Below are 23,863 nucleotides of genomic sequence, written 5' to 3' on the forward strand. Positions count from 1 at the left end.
GTACCCCTGCACATTGACTCGGTACTGGTACCCCCTGTATATAGCCTCGTTATTGTTATTTTTATGTGTTACTTTTTATTGTTTTTTTTTATTCAGTAAATATTTTCTTAACTCTATTTCTTGAACTGCATTGTTGGATAAGGACTTGTAAGTAAGCATTTCACGGTAAGGTCTCTACACCTGTTGTATTCGGCGCGTGTGGTAAATACAATTTGATTTGATTTGAAAAACAACTTGCTGATGTTGAGTTATTACAGTTGTTTATGGTTTGTTACTATTTTCACAAGTATATGGTCAAATTTCACAACTCTTAGTGCAAAAATCAAAACAGATAATCAAAAAAGCCGTTTTTTTCACAACTTTAAGCAGATTTTCAATTGACTAAGTACAACACAGAAAATCACACAGTAACTTTTTCACCAAACCTTATCAGTGTTTAATCTAGAACCTTTCATATACCTTCCATGTAAAGCAATTGCCTTTCACAATGCAATGCTCACAATACTTTTCATATGATTCTCTTGTTTGTTTAAATACATTTGACCATCACTTATTCCAACTGCGCTTAATGGTTAATCGCTTAACCGTTTGGTAAACCTATAGATTTGAAACTGGTTTGTCTACTATATATGGATTTGGAGAAATACAGAAATAAAATGTGTATTTCTAAAGTATAAACATCTAAATGACATATATGGTACATGGTACAAGGGAGATGAAGAAATAAAAGCTTGTGGACAAGAGGCCTGTCAGAGAGGTGGGTATGTGCCCCATCAAAGTGTTCAAAGAGGTGGGCATGGGCCCTGTCGAAGTGTTCAAAGAAGGGGGCATGGGCCCTGTCAAAGAGATGGGCATGGGCCCCGTCAAAGTGTTCAGTGAGGTGGGTATGTGCCCCATCAAAGTGTTCAAAAAGGTGGGCATGGGCCACGTCAAAGTGTTCAAAGAGGTGGGCATGGGCCCCGTCAAAGTGTTCAAAGAGGTGGGCATGGGCCCCGTCAAAGAGGTGGGCATGGGCCCCGTCAAAGTGTTCAAAGAGGTGGGCATGGGCCCCGTCAAAGAGGTGGGCATGGGCCCCGTCAAAGAGGTGGGCATGGGCCCCGTCAAAGAGGTGGGCATGGGCCCATCAAAATGTTCAAAGAGGTGGGCATGGGCCCCGTCAAAGTGTTCAAAGAGGTGGGCATGGGCCCTGTCAAAGTGTTCAAAGAGGTGGGCATGGGCCCCGTCAAAGTGTTCAAAGAGGTGGGCATGGGCCCCGTCAAAGAGGTGGGCATGGGCCCCGTCAAAGTGTTCAAAGAGGTGGGCATGGGCCCCATCAAAGAGGTGGGCATGGGCCCCGTCAAAGAGGTGGGCATGGGCCCCGTCAAAGAGGTGGGCATGGGCCCCATCAAAGAGGTGGGCATGGGCCCGTCAAAATGTTCAAAGAGGTGGGCATGGGCCCCGTCAAAGAGATGGGCATGGGCCCCGTCAAAGAGGTGGGCATGGGCCCCATCAAAGAGGTGGGCATGGGCCCCGTCAAAGTGTTCAAAGAGGTGGGCATGGGCCCCGTCAAAGAGGTGGGCATGGGCCCCGTCAAAGAGGTGGGCATGGGTCCATCAAAATGTTCAAAGAGGTGGGCATGGGCCCCGTCAAAGTGTTCAAAGAGGTGGGCATGGGCCCTGTCAAAGTGTTCAAAGAGGTGGGCATGGGCCCCGTCAAAGTGTTCAAAGAGGTGGGCATGGGCCCAGTCAAAGAGGTGGGCATGGGCCCCATCAAAGAGGTGGGCATGGCCCCACGTCAAAGTGTTCAAAGAGGTGGGCATGGGCCCCGTCAAAGAGATGGGCATGGGCCCCGTCAAAGAGGTGGGCATGGGCCCCATCAAAGAGGTGGGCATGGGCCCCATCAAAGAGGTGGGCATGGGCCCCGTCAAAGAGGTGGGCATGGGCCCCGTCAAAGTGTTCAAAGAGGTGGGCATGGGCCCCGTCAAAGAGATGGGCATGGGCCCCGTCAAAGAGGTGGGCATGGGCCCCGTCAAAGAGATGGGCATGGGCCCCGTCAAAGAGGTGGGCATGGGCCCCATCAAAGAGGTGGGCATGGGCCCCGTCAAAGAGGTGGGCATGGGCCCCGTCAAAGAGGTGGGCATGGGCCCGTCAAAATGTTCAAAGAGGTGGGCATGGGCCCGTCAAAGAGGTGGGCATGGGCCCGTCAAAGAGATGGGCATGGGCCCCGTCAAAGTGTTCAAAGAGGTGGGCATGGGCCCCGTCAAAGAGGTGGAATCAGAGAGGGGGAGGAAAACTGTTGTGAACTAATGAAGTCTGTGCCAAATTTGTTGACCATGTAGTAAACATAGGCCTTACCATGGCAGAGGCTACCGGATTAGTTCACCCCAATCTGACAATATCAACTGTCAATTCGATAATGAGAATTTACCATTACATTTACAGTAAATTATATATTGTAAATGCATGCGGCCGTGTGCTGACCGACCAACAGGAGTGGGCAGTGGTGGAAATGGTGATGGAAAGGAATGACATGCAGCTGTCCGAAATAAAGCAGGCCATTGTTGGTCATCTTTGAAGATTTGAACATCTTGGACATGTACTGTTATTATCATGACACAAGGCAAGACCCAGAAGCAGACACAGGAGGCAGATGGTTGGAGTCTTACAATGTTTATTAATCCAACAGGGTAAGGCAAGAGAATGGTCGGGGACAGGCAAAAAAGTCAAAACCAGTTCAGAGCTCAAAACGTACCGATGACAGGCGGAATCAATGTCAGTGCAGGTAGGCGGGAAAGTAGTCCAGAGTCAGGCAGGGGTCAAAACCAGGAAGACTAACAAAAAGAGAATAGCAAAAGGAGTACGGGGAAAAACCACGCTGGTTGACTTTACTAACATACAAGACGAACTGGCACAGAGAGACAGGAAACACAGGGATACATACACTGGGGAAAATAAGCGACACCTGGAGGGGGTGGAGACAATCACAGAAACAGGTGAAACAGATCAGGGCAGTTATAATCTCCACCTGGCACAGCCAGAAGAGGACTGTCCACCCCTCAGAGCATGGTTCCTCTCTAAGTTTCTTCCTAAGTTCCTGCCTTTCTAGGGAGTTTTTCCTAGCCACCGTGCTTCTACATCTGCATTGCTTTCTGTTTGGGGTTTTAGGCTGGGTTTCTGTACAGCACTTTGTGACATCGGCTGATGTAAAAAGGGCTTTATAAATACATTTGACTGATTGATTGATAGAGAACGATGACATCTTTGCTAATGTGGCATCCATCAGCCTACCAACAATCTTTTGAAGAGGCACCAGGTATCTATGAAACACATTTACCTGGTGCCTTTTAAAAGAAACAACGACCGGGTGAAACAACTGCGGGCCAAGTATGTTCAGGTACAGCAATATATACTGTATTACTGTTACTATTTGATGCACATGCTACTTCACAACATCATATTGGAACTATACTGTAAAAAGAGGGTGATTGATGTTGTTGTGAACCATCACAAGTATATCTTTGAGTGAAGCAGGTTTCAAACTGGCCAAAACTCGGCATCGTGGGCAGAGCCTCATCAGCCAATGGGCGACCGCCCAAGTGCCTGGACAACGTGGGGGAAACATCTCCATGTGCACAGCTATCTCTGAAGATGGTGTGGTAGGATGTAGGCCATGTCTTGGAGACGACAACGCTGCACACCTCATTGTGTTTCTCAATTAAAATAGAGCAGGCCTGTCCACGTGAAAGGGTCACCTATGTCACTGTGTGGGACAATGTCAGGTTCCACCATGCAGAGTTGGTTCAGGCAAGGTTTCGGGCCCATTCCCGATTCGTGACCCTATACCTGCCAGCATACTCTCCTTTCCTCAAAGCTACTGAATACATTTTTTCAGCATGGAGGTGGAAGGTGTACGGTCACCATCCCCATGAACATGCCACCCTCCTTCTGGCCAAGGATGAGTCATACGACAACATCAATGCAGACCGATGTCAAGCTTGGATTCGCCATGCCAAGATGTTTTTCCCACGGTGCGTGAACAATGAGGACATTCACTGTGATGTGGATGAGAATTTATGGCCAAATGCTCAAGAAACACTTCATGCAAATTAATGTGTGCTAAACATCATGTTTTATTTTCATTAATTTTATTTGTTGCATTTCATTTTGTTACATTTGATTACAGACAGTACATCTATGTTGCAATTTTATCTGAAAAGTACAATGTTTTTTTTTGTATTAATGATTCATTGATCACACTTTTGATAGATGTTATGGAAATTATAGATTTTCTGTCAATTTTGTTGGGTAATCTAAGTGTATTGCCTGAACTGTGTAATCTACTGTAATTTACAGTACTGGAGCATATGACTTTCATCACTTCTAAGGGTGATTTGAAACAATTATCTAGCAATGTTTACAATTGGATTAACTGGAAGTTAAAACGACTAAATTGAAAAGATATCCTTATATTGTGTTTTGGTGATTAAACCAAATGTTCATACATTTCACTATAAACATATTTTGAATCAAGGGTTGTGTGGTGAGAGATGTTTAAAATCCAAATGAACGCACAATGACATGTTTTGAATAAAAGACTGCCTGTGTTACAAGAGTGACTAGTTTTGTACCAAGAGTTGTGAAATGAATCGACATACTACTTGTGATATAAAAAAACTGCAACTGGACTGGTTTGCTTCCTTATCTACTGTGTGAATTAAGTCTGATCTCTGAGCACGGTCTGTTTGATGATAAATATCAAGAAACGTGGACATATTTGCTTCTCTGTGTAATCATTTGAGCCATCGTTTGTAGTTCAGAGACTAGCTGCTAGGTTTAACTGAATGTGGGCTGTTCCTCTGTGTGGTGTGTGTGTGTGTGCGCGCATTTTGTCAGTTGACCGATTTATCTGATACCACAATATCAAAGATGTTGTCAGTATATGCACAGGTCTATGATCACCTCAGTCTCCTAAAGCCTTACCTTAAACATACACGGATCACCACAAAACTTAACCTAGATCAGTGGTTCCCAACCTTTTTATAGTCCAGTACCCCTTCAAACATTCAACCTACAGCTGCGTACCCCCTCTAGCACCAGGGTCAGCGCACTCTCAAATGTATTTTTTTGCCATCATTGTAAGCCTGCCACACACACACTATGCAATACATTTATTAAACATAAAAATGAGTGTGAGTTTTTGAAGGTAAAATTTAAAATTTAAAATTGAGGGGTATACAACCTCAGTCACAGGTTTCATCAATAATTGTATTGACAACGTCATCCCCACAGTGTCACGCCCTGGCCATAGAGAGTCTCTGATTGAGAATCATACTTAGGTAGCCTTTTTCCCACCTGGGTTTGTGGGTAGTTGTTTTCTGTATAGTTTTAGTTACTAACAGAACTGTTTGTTTCTCGCTTTGTTATTTTTGTTCTAGTGTTCAGATTTGAATAAATATCATGAACACGTACCATGCTGCACTTTGGTCCACTCCTTCTTCATCAGATGAGCGTTACACACAGTGACCGTATGTACATTTCCCAACCAGAAGCCATGGATTACAGGCAACATCCGTACCAAGCTAAAGGCTAGAGCTGCTGCTTTCAAGGAGCAGGACACTAATCCGGACATTTATAAGAAATCCCGCTATACCTTCAAACGAACCATCAAACAGGCAAAGCATCAATACAGGACTAAGATGGAATCCTACTACACCGCCTCTGATGCTCGTCGGATGTGGCAGGGCTTGAAGAATATGACTGACTACAAAGGGAAACCCAGCCACGAGCTGCCCAGTGACGTGAGCCTGCCAGACGAGCTAAATGCCTTTTATGCTCGCTTAGAAACAAGCAACACTGAAGCATGCATGAGAGCACCAGCTGTTCCGGGCAAATGTGTGATCACGCTCTCCGTAGCTGATGTGAGCAAGACCTTTAAACAGGTCAACATTCAGAAAGCCGCGGGGCCAGATGGATTACCAAGAAGTGTACACAAAGCATGCCTGGACAAACTGGCAAGTGTCTTCACTGACATTTTCAGCCTCTCCCTGACTTAGTCTGTAATACTTATGTTTCAAACAGACCACCATAGTCCATGTGGCCAAGAAAGTGAAGGTAACCTGCCTAAATTATTACTGCCCTGTAGCACTCACATCGGTAGCCATGAAGTGCTTTGAAAGGCTGGTCATGTCTCACATCAACACCATAATGCCGGAAACCCTAGACCCACTCCAATTTGCATACCGCCCCAACAGATCCACAGATGATGCAATCTCAATTGCACTCCATAGTGTAACACCATAGTGCCCACAAAGCCACTAAGCTAAGGACCCTGGGACTAAACACCTCCCTCTGCAACTGGATCCTGGACTTCATGACGGGCCACCCCCAGGTGGTAAGGGTAGGCCTCAACACATCCGCCACGCTGATCCTCAACGTTGGGGCCCCTCAGGGGTGCGTGCTTATTCTCCTCCTGTACTCCCTGTTCACCCACAACTGTGTGGCCAAGCACGACTCCAACACCATCATTAAGTTTGCTGACAACAGCCTCTCCCTCAATGTGAGCAGGACAAAGGAGCTGGTTGTGGACTATAGGAAAATGAACCCCGAATAGGCTCCCATTAACATTGACTGGGCTGAAGTGGAGCGGGTTGAGAGTTTCAAGTTCCTTGGTGTCCATATCATCAACAAACTATCATAGTCCAAACACACCAAGACAGTTGTGCTGTACAACATTAAAACCTATTCAGTCTGTCTACAAACAGGCTCTCAAAGTGCTTGATAGGAAGCCCAATAGCCATCATCATTGTCACATCCTTAGAAAGCATGAGCTCTTGAGTTGGGAAAATCTTGTGCAATACACCGACGCATGTCTTGTATTCAAGATCCTTAATGGCCTGGCTCCCCCTCCACTCAATATTTTTGTTAAACAGAAAACCCAGACATATGGAAGCAGATCCACAAGGTCTGCCATGAGAGGTGACTGTATAGTTCCCCTAAGGAAAAGCACCTTTAGTAAATCTGCATTCTCTGTGAGAGCTTCCCATGTCTGGAATACACTGCCATCAGACACACATAACTGCACCACATATCACACTTTCACAAAATGCTTGAAGACATGGCTAAAGGTCAATCAGATTTGTGAACATGGTCCCTAGCTGTGTGTTGCCGCTCTCCATGTTGTCTGTTGTCTGTAGCTTGTGAGGTGTGGAAACACTTTGTTGCTTTTATGAATTTTGACTTGCTGCTTTTTGTTCTATGCTGCTCTGTCTGTATGCTACGTCTTGCTTGTCATATGTTGCTCTGTCTGTATGCTATGTCTTGCTTGTCCTATGTTGCTATGTCTTGCTTGTTCTATGTTGCTATTGTCTATATTGTAATTGTTTTTAATAATCTGCCCAGGGACTGCGGTTGAAAATTAGCTAAAACCGGCACTTTTACTGAAACGTTGATTATTAATGTGCATTGTCCCTTTAAAAATTAAAATAAACTAAAAACTAAAACTAATAGGTCACAACAACACCTTTTCCCCCTCTGGAGACTGAAAAGATTTGGCATGGGTCCCCAGATCCTCAAAAAGTTCTACAGCTAAACCAATGAGAGCATCCTGACCGGTTGCATCATGGCCTGGTTTGGTAATTGCTCGGCATCTGACCGTAAGGCGCTACAGAGGGTAGTGCGTACGGCCCAGTACATCACTGGGGCAGAGCTTCCTGACATCCAGGACCTATATACTAAGCGGTGTCAGAGGAAGACCCCAAAATTGTCAGACTCCCGTCATCCAAGTCATAGACTGTTCTCTCTGCACATCGCACAGCAAGCGGTACCGGAGTGCCAAGTCTAGGACCAAAAGGCTCCTTAACAGCTTCTACCCCCAAGCCATAAGACTGCTGAACAATTAATCAAATGGCCACCCTGACTATCTACCACCCCCCTTAGTTTTTACACTGCTGCTACTCGCTGTGTATTATCTATGCATAGTCACTTTACAAATTACCTCAACTAACCTGTACCCCCGCACATTGACTCGATACTGGTACCCCCTGTATATAGCCTCGTTATTGTTATGTAATTTTGTTTTGTTTATTTAGTAAATATTCTCTCTATTTCTTGAACTGCATTGTTGGTTAAAGGCTTGTAAGTAAGCATTTCACGGTAAGGTCTACACCTATTGTATTCAGCGCATGTAACAAATAAAATCGGATTTGAGATTGTCTCTCTAAATTGTCTTCAAGAGAACTCAACAACACTCAACTCTACAATAGCTCTGTGATGTATGACTGTGTTGTTAGGGGATAGTCAGCATTCCAAATGGCACCCTATTCCCTCTATAGCGCACCACTTTTGACCAGAGTCTTATGGGGCATGGTCAAAAGAAGTGTGCTATATAAGGAATACCGTGGCATTTGGGATGTAGCCACAGTCTCTGATGACAAATTTGGTTTTGAGTGCCAAAATGAGTTGAGGAATAGGGATGGTCTGTTGGTTGCTACCACAAACAAATAGAGAGAGTCAATGGATGTGTCTCAAATGGGTGCCTATTCCCTTTGGAGTGCAGAACTTTTGGCCAGGGAACATACGTGCAGGCCAATGTTCAGGGCCCATAGGGCTCTGGTCAGAAGTAGTGCCCTATATAGGGAAAAGAATGCCATTTGGGATGCAAGCAATGTGATTTAAGCACACATACGAGAACCTTGTTTGGTCTTGACAAAAGTCCTATCAGGGCAGCAGCTAGTCTCTCGGTCAGTGCCTCGACAAGCTGTCGATGTACCCTTGAGCAAGGCACTTAACCCTAATTTGCTCCAGGGCCACTGAACTACAATGGCTGGCCTTGTAATACAGCACATTTCACTGCACCAATCTGGTGTGTAAAACATATTTCATCTAATACATCTGTCAGCTATGGAAACTCAAACATACAGGCTTCAGGGATTATCTATCCACATACTGTATAGGCCTATTACAGGGCTTCACAGGACATCAGGACATCCAGCATTAACATAATGGACAATATGGGTGAGGGAGAGAGAGATATAACACTTACCACCCAAGAAAGATGACCGCATTTTTATTTGCAATTTTCTGTGAATTCAATGGTTCTTAAAATTCACTTCAAACATAATATTGTTTTGAGCATTTTATTACACATTCTGCCTTTTGAAACATCAGTGATGTCACTTGCTATTTTGCAGCTGAGGCCAATATTTTATTTCCTTCGAGAGTGTTTTGTAATCACCAACTCCAACTGACCCTATCCTCTCCTCCCTCCCCCACATCCCTCATCTCTGAGTAAAACAAACAGAGAGAGGAAGAAAAAAAGAAAGAGGGAGGGGGCACTTGTTTACCCGTTCATCCTCTCCAAAATGTTTTCCTTGAGGGGGAAGAATAGATCCTTCTTTGACCGAGAAACATCTCCAGAAGTCCTGAAGCACTGAAACATCACTGCAACCATTCATACAACACAAAATTAGTTTTAATGTGTTTTCTTGGGCCGGTAGGCGATTCTGAATGCAATCTGCAGTTCACACAATAACAAAGTGGCTACCCCACCACTGTTTTGATAAAAGGCTGAGGCACGGGGCTGGAGAAATGTAACCACTAAAATTCACAGACAGAGCTATGGATGCAAGGACTGACCATCCATGATATCAAAATGATAGTTTTAACCATGTTTTGAGGCATTACAGTGTTTGTTTACAATTGTGTAAAACAAGCTTATATTTTGGGTTCGGATGGGGTACGACCGTTGAACTAAGCTCCTGAGGCATTTATAAGTTATATTCTTCAAGAATCAATGGGTATGTATGTATCATTCATTTAAAAGTCCAAAAATTGATGTACAAAGCGTAGATTGCCCCTTTAAACTCTGTGGTTCAAGTTCAAAGTCTTGGAAGTGTGGCCTTGCTCATCAAAATCATTACAATGAACCCACATTACAATAAAACAATATCCTCAAAAATAATACTACAATCTTTGAGGTCCAGATTGTCATTGCCATTATTATTATTTTTGATCAATCATCATCCTCCCTAAGAAGAGAGACAGACTGTTGTGGACAGCATCAGACAAGACTCAAGGGACAATGGGCGATGATGTCTCAATATGGTCTTACTAGGAGATAGCCATGTCTTCGGGAACCATCCATCACTGACAGTACGTGGCTCGGTGTATCGTCCCAAATGGCACCCTATTCCCTATGTAGGGAACAACCTTTGACTGAAAATGTTACCAAATAAAATGTTATTTGTCACATGTGCCGAATACAACGGGTGTAGACTTCACCATGAAATGCTTGTTTACGAGCCCTTCCCAACGATGCAGATAGAGAATAAAAATGGTAACACTCTTAGAAAAAAAGGTGCTATCTAGAACCTAAAAGGGATCTTTGGGTGTCCCCATAGGAGAACCCTTTGAAGAAAAGGGTTATCCTATGGGGACAGTCAAAAAACTATTTTTTCTTAGAGTGTAGTGCACTACTTTTGACATTAGTCCTATGGGCCCTGGTCAAAAGTTCTGCACTATATACAGTACGTAGAGAATAGGGTGCCATTTGAGAAGCCCTTGGTAGTCAGTCTCCCTACTAACATCTGGACCTGTTAGTATTGGCAGACTGCTGCTGTTAGTAATGTCATGGGAAGGGGGGAGAGAGATAGAGAGAGAGAGCATGTCACCTCTGTCATCCTCAATAAGGACTTGGATACAACCTCTCGGGTGTTCGGCGTTCTGTCTTTCATTCTCTTTCTCTCCCTTTCCCACACTCACTCACATCACTCTTTTCTGCCAATCTGTTTCCCTCTCTAATGGTCTTTCACACAGTTCATTCTCTCTGTCACGTGACAGATTCATGATGATGCCATTTTCAGAATGAGAGAACTGGTAAGAGAGAGAAGGTGAGGAAGAGAGAGAGTGAGCGAGGGGTGGGACAAAGAAAGAGAGAGGGGAACAAGGGAACCGATGCTACAGATTATGTTCAACAGTGCTTGCCAAGCCCAAAACTCACTTAAATCTCGTTGTTTGTTCCCAACACCACATAGTACAAGCTAGCTTATCACAGTGAGTTGGTTAAGTAAGTCTGGGTGAATGAGGTAAGGGCCTGCAAAATCAGAATCTGTTTTCTATCATTATAGAGTTCCAGAATGTAACTCTATACTCAGAGTTACACATGGGAATTCCATTGAAGAACAGTTACCCAATGAGAATGAACCACTGAAGTTGCTATCTTGTGCTGCCCTCTAGCTTCAAGAAGAATAACTGAAAATCCGGATGCTGTAGGTAGAAGTTGCCGAAAGATAGGAGCAGGTCTAGGATCAACTTACTCCCAAATCTGAAGGTGTAAATTATAAAGTAAAACATAACACTGACCTTAGGTGTTTAAGTGCATCCTGGTGTCATACAATGTTTTGTAGCCTAACTTTGCTATCCTGACTGACACACACACACACCAATCCAATCAGAGGGGTTGGGTAAAATGCGGAAGACACATTTCAGTTGAAGGCATCCTGTTGAACTGACCAGGTTTCCCTTTCCCATTCCCTTAATATGGCTAGAAGATACACTACATGACCAAAAGTATGTGGACTCCTGCTCGTTCCAAAATATATGGGAAATGGGTATTAATATGGAGTTGGTCCCTCCTTTGCTGCTAGAACAACCTCCACTCTTTTGAGAACGCTTTCCATTAGATGTTGGAACATCACTGTCGGCATTTCAATTCATCACAAAGGTGTTCGATGGGGTTGAGGTCAGGGATCTGTGCAGGCCAGTAAAGTTCTTCCACACCGATCTTGACAACCTATTTCTGTATGGACCTCACTTTGTGCATGGGGGCATTGTCATGCTGGAACAGGAAAGGGCCTTCCCCAAACTGTTGCCACTAAGTTGTAATCCCAGAAAGGGTCTAGAATGTCAGCGTATGCTGTAGCGTTAGATTTCCCTAGCCCAAACCATTAAAAACAGCCGCAGACCAATATTCCTCTTCTTCCAAACGTTACAGTTAGCACTATGCATTGGGGAAGGTAGGGTTCTCCTGGCATCCACCAAACCCAGATTTGTCCGTCGAACTGCCAGATGGTGAAGCGTGATTCATCACTCCAGAGTCCAATGGCGGTGATCTGTGCATGGTGCATGGTGATCTTAGGCTTGTGTGCGGCTGCTCGGGCCATGGAAACCCATTTCATGAAGCTCCCGAAGAACAGTTCTTGTGCTGATGTTACTCCCAGAGGCAGTTTGGAACTCAGCAGTGAGTGTTGCAACTGAGTACAGACAGTTTCCTATTTTCTATCTGTTTCAAAGAGAGTTCCAGAATTGTAAAATACAGAATAAATCAGAATGTCTCCACGGCCAGGCTGGACATGGAAAAACAAGATGGAATGTTAGGTTAGAGCCTGCGTATCATGTGCTTGGTGCTGTGCTCTGTTCCAGAACGTCCAGTGGTAGAACAATAGGGTTATTATGTTGAGATTGAGATACATGATTTGTCCCACTACAAAGTAACACTACAAAGTAACTTCGGCCCCACACTACCTGGGCAGATGTGTCTGGTCAGCTGAAGTAGGCCTACCTACAAATAGCAAAATAAGGTTGAAGATACAGGTTAAAGATAGGCCTAATGTAAAAACATTTCCTGTTTTTATACACTACCGGTCAAAAGTTTTAGAACACATACTCATTCATACTCACTCATGAGTATTTTCTCTATTTTCTACATTGCAGAATAATAGTGAAGACATCAAAAATATGAAAATAACACGAAAAAGGGTTAAACAAATCTAAATATATTTTATATTTGAGATTTGTCAAATAGCCACCCTTTGCTTTGATGACAGCTTTGCACACCCTTGGTATTCTCTCAACCAGCTTCACCTGGAATGCTTTTCCAACAGTCTTGAACGAGTTCCCACATATGCTTGTAACGCTCAAAGAGTGAATGGGTGTTGGAGTCAGGCGCAGAGAGCAGAGGATACAGGAAAAAACATGCTTTAATGTCCAACCGAAAACGTACAATAGGTGATGCCGAACACAGGCGTAATACACTCCACCTAAGTACACACTGGTATCTAACCGGACAGCGGAAAACCCACAATAATAAAGGACACCTCTTACATAACAGAAACACAAGCGGGCTAATCGAACTTAAATAACACCAACCCAAAAACCCCAACAAGGAACAGGTGAAAACAATTAGACAAAACCAAACGAAAAGGGAAAAGGGATCGGTGGCAGCTAGTAGACCGGTAACGACGACCGCCGAGCGCCACCCGAACGGGAAGGGGAGCCACCTTCGGTGATATTCGTGACAATGCTGAGCACTTGTTGGCTGCTTTTCCTGCTTTTCCTTCGCTCTCCATCTCAATTTGGTTGAGGTCGGGGGATTGTGGAGGCCAGGTCATCTGATGCAGCACTCCATCACTGTCCTTCTTAGTAAAATAGCCCTTACACAGCCTGGAGGTGTGTTGGGTCATTGTCCTGTTGAAAAACAAATGAGATGGGATGGCGTATCGCTACAGAATGCTGTGGTAGCCATACTGGTTAAGTGTGCCTTGAATTATCAATAAATCACAGACAGTGTTACCAGCAAAGCACTCCCACACGTTAACACCTCCTCCATGCTTTATGGTGGGATATATACATGCAGAGATCATCCGTTCACCCTGAACCGCGTCTCACAAAGACACAGCGGTTGGAACCAAAAATCTCATATTGATTTGGGCTGCAATTTCTGAGGCTGGTAACTCTAATAAACTTATCCTCTGTAGCAGAGGTAACTCTGGGTCTTCCATTCCTGTGGCAGTCCTCATGAGAGCCAGTCTCATGAGAGCCAGTTTCATCACTGTGCTTGATGGTTTTTGCGACTGCACTTGAAGAAACTTTAAAAGTTCTTGAAATTTTCCGTATTGACTGACCTTCATGTCTTAAAGGATTGATGGACTGTCTTTGCCTATTTGAGCTGTTCTCGCCATAATATGGACTTGGTCTTTTTCTGTATACCTACCCTACCTTGTCACAACACAACTGATTGGCTCCAAGAAGGAAATAAATTCCACAAATATACTTTAAAACAAGGCAAACCTTTTAATTGAAATGCATTCCAGGTGACTGCCTCATGAAGCTGGTTGAGAGAATGCCAAGAGTGTGCAAGGCTATCATCAAGGCAAAGGGTGGGTATTTGAAAAATCTCAAATAATTTAACACTTTTTTTGGTTACTACATAATATAATATAATAGACATCAAAACTATGAAATAAAAAATATGTTTTTTGATGTCTTCACTATTATTCACTATAGTAAATATAAAGAAAAACCCTTGAATGAGTAGGTGTTCTAACCAGTTGTGTAATTTTTTTGGTTGACGACAAAAAACACAAATATACATCTAATATATTAATATTGTCCGTTAATATTGTCCATTAATATTGTCAGATTTTGCACCATGCAGTCGAGGGAGATTGATAGTTCAAATTGTGCTATGACCATGAATGAGGAAACGTGTGGAGTGTGTGGGGCTTGCCATTTTAAGGCAACCACATTATCTTGGCTGCTGTTAGGCCTGCAAGCCAAATCCGTCTTTCCCTGTATGTTAGGTTCAGTGTAAAGTCATCGTTAAGCTTCTGTCAAAGCCACCAACTCCCCCTTTTTCCTCCAAACATAACGATGGTCATTATGGCCAAACAGTTCTATATTTGTTTCATCAGACCAGAGGATATTTCTCCAAAAAGTACGATCTTGTCCACATGTGCAGTTGCAAACCATAATCTGGCTTTTTTATGACGGTTTTGGAGCAATGGCTTCTTCCTTGCTGAGCGGCCTTTCAGGTTATGTCGATATAGGACTCGTTTTACTGTGGATATAGATACTTTTGTACCTGTTTCCTCCAGCATCTTCACAAGGTCCTTTGTGTTTGTTCTGGGATAGATTTGCACTTTTCGCACCAGAGTACGTTCATCTCTAGGAGACAGAACGCGTCTTCTTCCTGAGCGGTATGACGGCTGCGTGGTCCCATGGGTTTCGCTCAGCCTTCTCTCTTTCTTCTGGATCAACACACAGTTGATTAGTTTTCTTGTTGTTTGTCATGACCAATTCATTCGGGTCATGGCACCAAGTGTTAACAGTTGATGTTACTCTTCAATAACACAGACCCCAGAGCAAATCAGGGGGAGAAAAATTGGTTTATTCAAAGAGGAGATGTTATGTTGACAGGAAGATGTTCATTCTCCCCTGTCCTCAATGATTCTCTTCAGTGATTCTCTCCTGTGATTCTTTCTTGTGAACAAAGGGACAGGATGTACTTTATAACCCAGCCCAAGCCTGTGGTTGACCAATTAGAATTCCTTGCAAAAAAAAAAATTGCCAAATAACAAGTATCCTATTTCAGGTTCAATGTATAAACAATTTGGACCAAAGAAAACTTGCCATGTAGCTATGAGTCCCGGACTGAAATTCACCCCATGTCTCTGACCAAATATTGATAGTTAATCCCCTATTCCAGAAAAAAACACTCTTTCCATTGATCGTTAGTACTCTATTGACTTTCGTCCTTCTAAGACCTTTAGCACTATATTGACCTCTCGTCCTAAATATTCTTACATTAAGAACAAATATTGATCGGTTGATTGATTTATAATGCATTCATAATGCATTTGTATAATGATTCTCTTCTTGTCTTTCTGTTTCTATGTTGACAGGGAGATGGGGACTACATGTTAAAAACATCGTCTTTGACTCTGCCTTGGCAGTCTGCATATAGCAGCTTGTAGTGTGTGTTAGCCTCCTTGAGATGAGACCGCATCTCTGTGCCTTCCACAGCAATCCTATCTCAAGGCCATTCGATTGTTAAACTGTCATCACTAGCACATTAGAGGCTGCTGCCTATAGGCATAGACTGGCCACTTTAAGGAATGGAACACTAGTCACTTTAATAATGTTTACATATCTGGCATTACTCATCTCATACGTAAACTCAACAAAAAAAATAAACTTCCCTTTTTCAGGACCCTGTCTTTCAAAGATAATTAGTAAAAATCCAAATAACTTCACAGATCTTCATTGTGAAGGGTTTAAACAAGGTTTCCCATACTTGTTCAATGAACCATAAACAATTAATGAACATGCACCTGTCGACCTGTCGTTAAGACACTAACAGCTTACAGACGGTAGGCAATTAAGGTCACAGTTATGAAAACTTAGGACACTAAAGAGGCCTTTCTACTGAAAAACACCAAAGGAATGATGCCCAGGGTCCCTGCTCATCTGTGTGAATGTGCCTTAGGTATGCTGCAAGGAGGCATGAGGATTGCAAATGTGGCCAGGGCAATAAATTGCAATGTCTGTACTGTGAGATGCCTAAGACAGCACTCCAGGGAGACTAGATGGACAGCCACCTCGCAGTGGCAGACCACGTGTAACAACACCTGCACAGGATCGGTACATCTGAACGTCACACCTGCGGGACAAGCACAGGATGGCACAACAACTACCTCAGTTACACCAGGATCGCACAATCCCTTCATCAGTGCTCAGACTGTCCACAATAGGCTGAGAGAGGCTGGACTGAGGGCTTGTAGGCCTGTTGTAAGGCAGGTCCTCACCAGACATCACCGGCAACAACGTTGCCTATGGGCACAAACACACCATCACTGGACCAGACAGGACTGGCAAAAAGTGCTCTTCACTGACGAGTCGCGGTTTTGTCTCACCAGGGTTGATGGTTGGATTCGTGTTTATCTTCAAAGGAATGAAGTCTGTAGGTCTGTACTCTGGAGCAGGATCGATTTGGAGGTGGAGGGTCCGTCATGGTCTGGGGCGGTGTTTTCATAGCATCATTGGACTGAGCTGGTTTTCATTGCAGGCAATCTCAACGCTGTGCGTTACAGGGAAGACATCCTTCTCCCTCATGTGGTACCCTTCCTTCAGGCTCATCCTGACATCACCCTCCAGCATGACAATGCCACTAGCCATACTGCTCGTTCTGTGCGTGATTTCCTGCAAGACAGGGATGTCAGTGGACCTCTTGGTCCCCTTGGCCCATCCTCTGCTCATACCGCCCGCTTCCGTGTCGGGGTGGTGGGGCTGTGGTCATGTGACCCTCTCTTCGTTAAGGCGCTGCCGAGCGGGGCGGCTTGGCTGGTGGTCGACCGTATCAACAGCCCTCTCACTTGCGGCAACTTTAGATTGTGGCATGGAGGAGAAGTGTGAGACATCCAGGGCTCTGGATGGGTTCATGGGCCAGCCAACCCTGGGTACTGTGACGCCGCATTGCTACTAGGCATGGGCTAGGACAATGTCGGTGAGCGGTGGTGGTAGTAAATGTGAATGTAATGGATGGATTCTATTCATGTAATATATTCTGTTCCATTCTATTCCATTCTATTTCTTTCCGATTCATTCTATGCAATCCTTTTCTCAGGCGTTGTTCTCGTGGGGGTGTGTTGGCTATGAGCCGGAGTCACCCTACCTTTGCCCACTCTATGCCCCGGCCCACCTGAGTGCTGCTCAGCCTCATGCAGCACTTTCGCTGGGCACACGTTGGCATCACCGCCTCTGCAGAGGACAGCTGGGCGGAGACCGCCAGGGAGGTTAGCAGAGTACATGCCTCTTTTATAACAGCCTGGTAGCCAGATGTGTACTTGAAGTGTCCCTACTTTTTCAGCCAGTTTTGCATTAGCTATGACATTTCAACTTTATTCTGGATTATTATTATAATGATGATGATGATGATTTATTTTGGTATATATTTTATTTATTTTTAAACAGAATGTTACTGCGTTGGGCACTAAGAATACATGTCATGTTTTTATACTTCTGTCCAATAAGGAACTCGGAACTGTGACCTCTGACCTCTCTGAAGGTGGCCAACTCTCTGAGAAGTCATGGGATGCCGGTGAGACTGGTGGTTACCATCGGTAATGATGCCAGGTAGCGTCAGAACGACCCTGGCCAAGCTCAAGAAGGTGGAGGACCCACGCAGCTCAGACACCCATGCATACCCCACAAGACATGCCACCAGAGGTCTCTTCACAGTCCTCAAGTCCAGAACAGACTATGGGAGGCGCACAGTACTACATAGAGCCATGACTACTTGGAACTCCATTCCACATTAGGTAACTGGTGCAAGCAGTAGAATCAGATTTTTAAAAACAGATAATAATACACCTTATGGAACAGCAGGGACTGTGAAGCAACACCAACATAGGCACAGACACATGCATACACACACACTCTACACACATGTCTTTTGTGTTAAAGATATGTTGTAGTGGAGTGTGGGCCTGAGGGCACACACTTAGTGTGTTGTGAATTCTGTAATGAATGTTGTAATGTTTTTAAAATTGTATAACTGCCTTAATTTTGCCAGACCCCCAGGGAGAGTAGTATCTGCTGCCTTGGCAGCAGCTAATGGAGATCCGTAATGAATACAAATACAAATAGGTCGCTGGTGAAAAGTAGTGCACTATATAGGAAAATAGTGTGCCATTTGTGACTCAGCCTGTCACACCCTGATCTGTTTCACCTGTCTTTGTGATTGTCTCCACCCCCCTCCAGGTGTTGCCCATCTTCCCCATTACCCCCTATGTATTTATACCTGTGCTCTCTGTTCATCTGTTCCCAGTTTGTCAAGTAACAAGTGGTTTTGTCTCAGCGCCTGCTTTTCCCAGATGCTCTTTTTCTCGCCCTCCTGGTTTTGACCCTTGCCTGTCCTGACTCTGAGCCTGCCTGCCGCCCGTTACCATTGCCCCACCTCTGGTTTACTGACCCCTGCCCACCTTGACCTGTCTATTGCCTGCCCCTGTTGGATGATTAAACCATTGTTAATTCGTTGTTGTCTGCATCTGGGTCTTAACTTCATACCTGATACAGCCTTAATGGATTATGACCGATCTGGATGATACACACGCCCACTCCTTTCCGGGGCTTCAGCCACCCCATGAGGACCAACAGCTCTGGTGCTAGCTTGGCTGACTATCTGGTACTGGACACAGACGGGAAGACCTGGGACCTCAGGCCCACCCACACAGGTTGGAATGGAGGAGTGGGTTAGAGGTGGTGTTGTGTGTATGGCCCTAACACTACTGTATGCCTACAAGATAGACATAGCAGCTGACATGTTGAGTCTAGGCTTAGTTATATTACTGTTGTAATATTGGTTGAGGTTCCTGGGTAGAGACATCCACAATTCCTGGTTTATGGTTATGATGGTGTATTGATGATATAGGTTATGGTTCAACAGGCTAGACATGAGAGCAGACATGAGGTTAGGGTTAGCACTAGTGCTACTGTAGTAGCACGACCCTGGCCCACCTGAGGTCGTGTTAACCATAACCCCGTCCCCTACAGGATAGATATGGTTGCTGACATGGTGTGAATCCATTCTCAGCGGTTGAGATCTTCCTGGGATTCGCCCAGCTTGTTTTTGTCTTGTTTATTTTGACCTACTGCATCAAGTCATCTCTAACATTATCTTCCTATACACAGTATATAGCTGCTGCTCTCCAACCGTGTTCCTGGAGAGCTACTATCCAGTAGGTTTTCACTCCAACCCTAATCTAGTGTATCTGATTCTAATAATTAGCTGGTTGATAAGCTGAATCAGGTTAGTTACAACTGGGTTTGGAGCGAAAACCGACAGTACGGTAGTTCTTCAGGAGCAGGGTTGGACAGCCCTGCTGTATAAAGTACAAGCCACTGTATCACGTAAAGCTCTACAACCTGCCAATACAGTGCCTTGGGAAAATATTCAGACCCCTTGACCCCCTTCAATTTTTTGTCATGTTACAGCCTTATTCTAAAAAGGATTTAAAAAATAATCATCCTCAGCAATCTACACAATACCCCCATAATGACAAAGCGAAAACAGGTTTGTAGAATTTTTGCACTTTTATGAAAAATATCTTATTTACATAAGTATTCAGGCCCTTTGCTATGAGACTCGAAATTGAGCTCCGGTGCATCCTGTTTCCATTGATCATCCTTGAGATGTTTCTACAACTTGATTGGAGTCCACCTGTGACATGATTTGGAAAGGCACACACCTGTCTATATAAGGGTTCATAGTGCATGGCAGAGCAAAAAACAAGCCATGAGCCATTGTCCGTAGAGCTCTGAGACAGGATTGTGTCGAAGGGTACCAAAACATTTCTGCAACATTGAAGGTCCCCAAGACCTTAAATGGAAGACGTTTGGAACCAGCTAGACTCCGCAGTGGTGTAAGGCACAGCATCTCGGTGCTAGAGGTGTCACTACAGACCCTGGTTCAATTCCAGGCTGTATCACAACCGGCCGTGATTGGGAGTCCCATAGGGCGGCGCACAAGTGACCCAGCATCGTCCAGGTTTGGCCGGGGTAGGCCACCATTGTAAATAAGAATTTGTTCTTAAAACCTCTTAAGCATCAGCCCCTTTTAATTTTCACCTAAAATGACAAATCTAACTGCCTGTAGCAAAGGACCTGAAGCAAGGATATGCATATTCTTGATATCATTTGAAAGGAAAGACTGACATTTGTGGAAATGTGAAATTATTTTAGCAGAATATAACACATTAGATATAGTAAAAGAGAATACAAAAAAAAACATGCACATTTTTTTTCCATCTTTGAAAGGCTGTAGTGTATTATTCCAGCCTAGGGGCTATTTAGATTTTGGCCACTAGATGGCATCTGTGTGTTTGCAACGTTTGACTGATCCAATGAACCATTGCATTTATGTTAAAAAAATGTGTATCAAGACTGCCCGAATGTGCCTAATTGGTTTAATACATTTTCAAGGTCCTAACTGTGCACTATCCTCAAACAATAGCATGGTATTATTTCACTGTAATTACTACTGTAAATTGGACAATGCAGTTAGATTAACAAAAATGTACGCTTTCTGCCCATATCAGATATGTCTATGTCCTGGGAGATTTTCATGTTACTTAACAACCTCATGCTGATCACATTAGCTCAACCGACCCTTTAGAGTTAACTGACTTGCCTAGTTAAATAAAGGTGTAAAATAAACTCTTCCTAGAGCCGGCCTCCCGGCCAAACTGAACAACCGGGGGAGAAGGGCCTTGGTCAGGGAGATGGTCACTCTGACAGAGCTCTACAGTTCCTCAGTGGAGATGGTTGTCTTTCTGAAAACTTTCTCCGGAGCACTCAGGACCTCCGACTGGGGTGAAGTTTCCCCTTCCAACAGGACAACAACCTGAAACGCAGTCAAGCCAACGCAAGAGTGGATTCAGGACAAGTCTCTGAATGTCCGTGAGGCCCGGACTTGAAACCGATCAAACATCTCTGGAGAGTCCTAAAAATAGCTGTGCAGCCATGCTCCCAATACAACCCGACACAGCTTGAGAGGATCTGCAGAGAAGAATGGGAGAAACCCAAGCATCATACCCAAGAAGTTTCTAAAAACCTGTTTTTGCTTTGTCATTATGGGGTATTGTGTGTACATTGATGAGGGAAAAAATTAAAATGTAAAATTAGATTAAGGCTGTAACGTCACAAAATGTGGAAAGTCAAAGGGTCTGAATACTTTCCGAAGGCACTGTACATACACTCCTCACATTTACTTCTGTACTTACTGCCTAGGCTGGAAACCTAACCAATAAGATAGTTGATGCCTAACTGTTAACATCTTAAAGGGCCATTACACCACCTTTCAACCTCCATTTTCATTATCTCCAGCGACATACTGTTTCAGAGCACTCGTCTGAGTGTGCCAGAGCGCGGAATAACTGATGAATTTACTCACGCTCAACACCCGTTGAATATGGCCGGTGTCATTAAACGTTGGCAAAGAAGCATAATTAAATTGTTGCCAGCAGCACAGTTAGTCACCAACTCTCAGGATAACATGAAAATAGCCTAACTAACTCTGCTAGTGCGAGTAAAATGGTCAGTGAGGTGTTCTCTCATTTGTGTCTGGAAGTAGCTAGCCAACGTTAGCCAGTTAGCAGTGGTGTAAAGTACTTAAGTATCTGTTTCTTAGGTATCTGTACTTTACTATTTATATTTTTGACTACTTTTACTTCACTACGTTCCTAAAGAAAATGATGTATTTTTTGCTCCATACATCTTCCCTGACAACCAAAAGTACTTGTTACATTTTTAATGCTTAGCAGGACAGGAAAGTGGTCCAATTCACAAATGTACCTGGTCATCCCTACTGCCTCTGATCTAGAGGACTCACTAAACACAAATGCTTCATTTGTAAATTATGTATGCTTGTTGTAGTGTGCCCCTGGCTATCCGTAAATAACGTTTAAAAAATGAGAATTGTGCAGTCTTATTATAAGCCATTTGAAATGACTTATACTTTTGATACTTAAGTATATTTAAAACCAAATAGTTTTAGACTTACTCAAGTAACGTTAGTATTTTTCTGGGTGACTTTCACTTTAACTTTTAGTAATTTTCTATGATGGTATCTTTACTTTTGACAGTTGGGTACTTTTCCCACCACTGCAAGTTAGGTCAGAGATCAGAATGCTCGGATCAACCGAACTCCTTGGCCAGAGCGTCTAGTGTGCGCTGTGAATTTAGGAAGGGACAATCTGACAACGCTCTGAATTTACAAATGCCCAGAGTGCACTCTGGCACTCCAGATAGAATTTACGAACACGTCCTAGGTCTCTTGTTTCTTAGGCGAAGCATTAACGACATCCGGTTGTGCCGGGGTCCCAACAAGATCCTGCTCACCCTCAACGACATCACCTTCATCAATCCGTCGCTTACCAACAAGGTCAGCTAAGCAACTCGACTCCAACTCAAACCAACAAGTATTGTGAAATGCTCTCATAAACAACATGTAGGCTTATTTTGCTGGGCGTCTATGACAATTCCCCACTGTTTGCACTCACGGTTGGGAAATGATGAATACTGGTGGATCTTTCCACCGATTCAGTGCCTTTTTGGGAAGGGTATCTTGGTCGACAAACTTTTGATTTCACTTAATTTTAACATTCTGTCAAAGAGCACGTTCAACTTCATAAACACATTTTCCCATCTCAACAGGTTAAATTAAATAATTACTATAGTAAGTGCCTATTACGTGACAAATAAAATTACAGGGTTGACGATTGCATCTTAAATCAGCAATACAACCCCTTGTGACAGAGGAAGCTTGTTGTGTGCAACAGGAAGTGGTAATTGGAAGGGGTTATGAGGGGCCCGCCCTTCTGCATACATGGGGCAGTCTGCTGCAGGTAAGAGACTACATTACGCAGAGTACACCTGTACAAGAAACAGGAAGTGGGCATGAGTGGGCCGACCTTCTGCATGCTGGAGCAGTCTGCTGCAGATAAAAGTACATTACCCAAAGTACCCTGGCACAGGTAACAGGAAGTGTTCCCCTGAAGAGAGGTACATTTTAGTTTAGGCCCTAATCCTACACACCTGATTGAAATATTCAACACATCATCAATCCTTTGGAACGTGGTCTGTGGAGTCAGGTGTGTGGCGTTGAGACAAACATAAATGTGCATCCCTATAGGTCCCCAGGACCAGGATTAATAAACACTGCTCGAGAGTCATGTTGCTACTGTATTTTTCTTTAATATTTATTTTTTTATTTTTTTATTTCACCTTTATTTAACCAGGTAGGCTAGTTGAGAACAAGTTCTCATTTGCAACTGCGACCTGGCCAAGATAAAGCATAGCAGTGTGAGCATACAACAAAGAGTTACACATGGAGTAAACAATTAACAAGTCAATAACACAGTAGAAAACAAAGGGGGGGTCTATATACAATGTGTGCAAAAGGCATGAGGAGGTAGGCAAATAATTACAATTTTGCAGATTAACACTGGAGTGATAAAAGATCAGATGGTCATGTACAGGTAGAGATATTGGTGTGCAGAAGAGCAGAAAAGTAAATAAATAGAAACAGTACGGGGATGAGGTAGGTGAAAAGG

At 43.9% G+C, this 23,863-nt stretch overlaps 1 pseudogene; it reads left to right on the forward strand.

Annotated features, from left to right (window-relative positions):
* The first annotated feature begins 763 nt into the window (after positions 1 to 763).
* The window catches only part of LOC109896349 (retinal guanylyl cyclase 2-like), a 46,598-nt pseudogene continuing 23,498 nt past the window's right edge, over positions 764 to 23,863 (forward strand).

The sequence above is a fragment of the Oncorhynchus kisutch genome, linkage group LG9 (assembly GCF_002021735.2).
Source record: "Oncorhynchus kisutch isolate 150728-3 linkage group LG9, Okis_V2, whole genome shotgun sequence".
NCBI classification, from domain to species: Eukaryota; Metazoa; Chordata; class Actinopteri; order Salmoniformes; family Salmonidae; genus Oncorhynchus; species Oncorhynchus kisutch.